The sequence below is a fragment of the Dipteris shenzhenensis genome, chromosome 16 (genome assembly GCF_047967505.1).
Source record: "Dipteris shenzhenensis isolate YYH24624 ecotype China chromosome 16, Dip_SZ_1.0, whole genome shotgun sequence".
Lineage (NCBI taxonomy): Eukaryota > Viridiplantae > Streptophyta > Polypodiopsida > Gleicheniales > Dipteridaceae > Dipteris > Dipteris shenzhenensis.
The window spans coordinates 35,228,629-35,233,583 of NC_141611.1; the positions used below are offsets into that span (position 1 = coordinate 35,228,629).

A 4,955-nucleotide genomic window follows, 5' to 3' on the forward strand; every position below is an offset into this window, starting at 1 on the left:
CCTGATATCTGAAATAGCTTCCTTCCTCCAAGAAGCGTGCACCATTCTAGCATCTTGCACATGACGTAAATGGAATTCTCTCCATATTATATATTTTCCTTGATGTTTCTCGCATTTAGTATGCTCAATGACATTTTTAAATTCATCACATGTCTTGCATTTTGACATTATTTGCTTTGATGGAGTCTTCACATTGCAAAATCGCCCACGCCAAATTTTATAAAAAGTAGCTCTAGAAATTTCTCCCTCTTCTTTGTCTTGTAATGTTTTGTTAACAGACTCTAGCACAACCTTCTTTGTCGGTTGCGAGTCTAGATTCAGTCATTGATGCTCTAGGTCGATTAGACACAGTTGAGGACATTTTGGGTACCTTTCAGGCATAGGCTGAGGCAGAGATCATTGGTCATGGCTTGGATTGAAGAGCCATTCGAGAGTTGTTTGAGCGTGAGTCACCTCACAGGCAGGCCTTAGAGGATATGTTTTGGGATGGTCACACTGAGGCGATGCGACCACGATTAGGGTTGCCCTTTTATATTTTACGTTGTAGGCACCCCGTCATAGTAGCACACATTTATCCGAGATATCTCACTGTGAATGGTGGTCGATTGCCTCACAACCGTCAGATAGCTAGGTCATTTGCCATGCAGCTATACGCCGAGTTTGTGCTTGGTCATTGGGTAGACTACATTAGTACCCGTCCAGGATCTAGAGTGGGACATGGTAGGATGGGGCATCAGGAGCATCAGACTGTAGGTGTTCGTCGGCGTCGACGCAAGGCACCAGAGTTACACACTATCCTTGCACCGGCATTGCAAGCTGTTGGACAGATTAGGGGGGATGTTCATTCAGTGGCCTCATCCTTGCACGACATGGTCTTTGCCCTATCAAGATCACTTTGAATTCCACCTCCCCCACCTCCCACATCTATGGAGCCTCCCACATCTACACCACCTCCCACATCTACACTGCCTCAGCATGAGTTGGAGACTTGAGACACATGGATTGCAGAGTTGGAGGCATTGTTGGCCGAGTCTAGGGACGAGGTTAGTTATTCTGATTATTTTAGTTTATCTTTTTGTTGCATGTTTTGAACTGAAGGTTTTTGGTTAATTCTCACCATGTACATGACATGTTTGCATTGCAGGCACATCTATTACGACAAGATATGGAGTCTCGTGTATGACTATTGGAGGTAGATTTGGAGGAGCAGAGGATTCGAACATGCATAGCCTACCATCAAGCGGAGCACTATATTTTGTAGTTGAGACATATTAGTCGTGATCCATCTCGCCATAGGATCGACCCAAGTGTGGCCTTGTACCCCGCTCCTCCTATAGATGTGTCGACTAGGACACCCATAGATGCACCAGTCATAGCCAGGCTTCCTACTGCCACTTGCGTCCGTTGTCACGAGGATTTTGATACCGTAGGGTGGTTCGGACTAGGGTGCAGGACTAGGGTGCGACCACATCGCACATCTCCATTGCATGACCCACCACATGGTGGCACGATCAGTGTGCCCTGTATGCTTTGCTGACATTGATGTGGCCACATACAGAGGACTAGGCATGGATGATCTGTATCTTGGTCATTGTCAGGCCATTGATCCATTTGCTCGTGTGGTCTTGACAGAGCACTATAGGGAGGAGGCACAGAGAGCTTTGCTGTAGCAGGAGGGTGCTGATATGTCAGTGGTTGAAGCGTGTGTTCCGCGATGCTTCTCATATGGTGATTTCATGCCAGGTGATGAGGCACGAGTAGAGGAGGCATGCTGTATTGAGCGAGAGGCAGAGCTTCAGATATCATTGCAGCAGTGGGTGGAGGAGTAGGGCCGAGACCAGTGTCTTCTACATGTAGAGATGATTACTCATGCTAGATTTGAGGCATGAGTATTCACAGATACATGACTTTGGGAGCTGAGGCATGCATACATAAAGGAGGTGAGGGAGGCAGAGATGGCAGTGGTGGCTCATGCAGCATGCCCTCCTCTTCATCAAGATGAGGCTGGCCCATCTCATGCAGGAGATGAGGCTGGCCCATCTGGCTTTGCCTGAGGGCACACAGTGGATGGTTGGGCAACGGGTCATATAGGAGCCACATCAAAGGATGACTAGAGGATCACATGTGCAGTTATCAGATTCTAATTCAGGATGATTGTTTAGGCTTCACACATATCTTGTTTAGGGATGCACTTCTGCACGATGATGATGATGATGTACACATTCATTTTGGTACTTTCATGATATTGTTCTTACTTTTATGATGTATGAGCATTTTGGTACTTTCATGATGTTCTTCTTACTTTGTTTATCTCAGTTTATAGTTTGTTCAAATCTAACACAAACATTTAAAATTAGGAGTATGATTTTGAATTTCAGATATCTCAATTCACACATCTAATACATAAGGTATTTTAAAAATAATGCCGTGTGGAGTAATTGTAAACATTAAGCATTGAAAAGGTGTTCAAGTATAAGGTCTCTCTCTCTCTCTCTCTCTCTCTCTCTCTCTCTCTCTCTCTCTCTCTCTCTCTCTCTAGCAATGCTTGCAATTATTATACTAAACCTAAGAGCCATGTGAAGTTTCATCCCCACATGCGTATTTGAAATTTGGAGTATGATTTTGAATTTTAGATATCTCAATTCACACATCTAATACATAAGGTATTTTAAAAATAATGCCATTTGAAGTGATTGTAAACATTAAGCATTGAAAAGGTGTTCAAGTATAAGGTCTCTCTCTCTCTCTCTCTCTCTCATGCTATGAACTTTATCATTTTGAATATCATATTGAATTTTGTATATATCAATGCTTGCAATTATTACACTAATATTGTCACTAATTCTTGTAAATTGTAGATTAAGATAAAAATGTCAATGTTTAGCATGGAATGGTGCTCATTGGTAGTAACATGTGTCAAACATTAATAGATAATTCCACATGCATATTTGGTTAGTACGTGCGCCATTTTTTATACGTAGTCACTAGTAGGGATTATACCTTCCATGTGGCACATACAAAATCAGTTGGAGACCAAATCTTGCGTGGATGTACATCTAGGGTAGCCTAAGAGCTGTGCAGAGTTTCATCCCCAATAGATAAGTCCAGATGCATATTTGGTTAGTACGTGTGCCATTTTTCATACGTAGTCACTAGTAGGGATTGTAAAAATGTACGCATTATACCTTCCATGTGGAACATACCAAATCAGTTGGAGACCAAATCTAGATAAGTCCACGTGCATATTTGGTTAGTATGTGCACCATTTTTCATACGTAGTCACTAGTAGGGATTGTAAAAATGTATGCATTATACCTTCCACATGGCACATACCAAATCAGTTGGAGACCAAATCTTGTGTGGATGTAGCTCTAGGGTAGCCTAAGAGCCATGCAAAGTTTCATCCCCAACAGATAAGTCCACGTGCATATTTGGTTAGTACGTGCACCATTTTTCATGTGTAGTCACTAGTAGGGATTGTAAAAATGTATGCATTATACCTTCCACTCCCAACATCCATGCACCAAAAATACCAGCTCACCACCCTATCGTCATGCGACTGAAAGGAGGACATAGCATTAGTGGATAAGTGCTGGCTGCACCACTGCACCACATCATGTGCATCCTTGAAGTGATCACACTTTGACGCAACTGGTATCGACACAAAGCATGCTTCATGCAAGCACGTGCACCATCGTGCTCTCCCTTACCGTGCCTTGTCTCGAAGTAGCTCCATGTGATCGGAATGCCTATCTCATGATGCCATCTGTAGAACCAATAAAACTGTCTAGCAGATTTGAACTGACCACCACAGCCGTCTGACCAGATCCAGCGTCGCTACAATGTGACACCATGATCCCTCAAGAAACTATCATGCAAAGTGAAGCAATGCTGCACAAAATGGGCATCATGTGATCGATCATCACTAATGTGGAAGTGATACTCTTGCACAATGATGCGTGAGTCCATGGTGCTATCAATGCCATCCACATGAGCCTGTGTATGACGATAGCTAATGTGCATAAATATAGCAACCTGCAATATGGCATTGAAAAAAAATATGACTATTGAAATAATTCAATATAATGAGGCCATAAAAAAACCAATAACTCAATCACATGTCACCTGTTCCGAGAAATGATACTCCGGTTGGATCTCATGCTGTGGTGCAAAGGTATAATTCTCCGCGAAGTCCACCACTGAGACAACCACCCCTATAGGAAATGTCCTTAAACATGCACGGAACTGATGATCCTCCCACTTCACAGTGTGCGAGTGGCGTATGTAGCGGCACAGCTTCCCTCGAAAACTGTCAATGAATACAACACATGGTGTCTTCTTCCCCACAAGCTACAACCTCCTCAACTGTACACCACCATCTAATGTCAGGGTATTGTACTCGTACTGTTGCTAATGAACCATCTGCATGTCACAAGTATCTAGTGGAACTTGTGGCACTCTAGCAAAGTCACCACACAAAGTACACCTGCCTTCCACACAATCAAGGGAGTGGAATAAAGCATCGCCATCTCGTGTACACAATATGGAATAAATGAAGTTGCGAGGGCTAGTAGGAACCACTCCCCTATGACCAGTAAGGGAACGAATACATCATACATCAATCCAAAATCCACATGGTAGTGACAACAACATGTGTCATGCTCCTGAGAGCATTGCGCAAACCATGGCCTGCATCACTCAAATGACCTCTGCCCAATCCTAAACTCTGGTGCACCTCTACAAACTGAGTGTACAACTCAGTCTGGGTACACTCTAAAAAACATGCACCATGCTCAATGTACACCCCTCGTGACACCCTCTTCCACAATGTCTTCTTGAACATCAGGGATGCTCTGCAATGCTCCTCCCAAAACTATTGTATGAAGGACCTAGTGGAATCATCCAACAATCGATCACTGCGAGGTGCACGACCACTCGAAGCCCAAAGAGCATCA

At 43.6% G+C, this 4,955-nt stretch overlaps 1 pseudogene; it reads left to right on the plus strand.

The window, feature by feature from the left end:
• The first annotated feature begins 503 nt into the window (after window positions 1-503).
• Window positions 504-1,229, plus strand: LOC147892886 (uncharacterized; annotated as a pseudogene).
• Window positions 1,230-4,955: the final 3,726 nt, after the last annotated feature.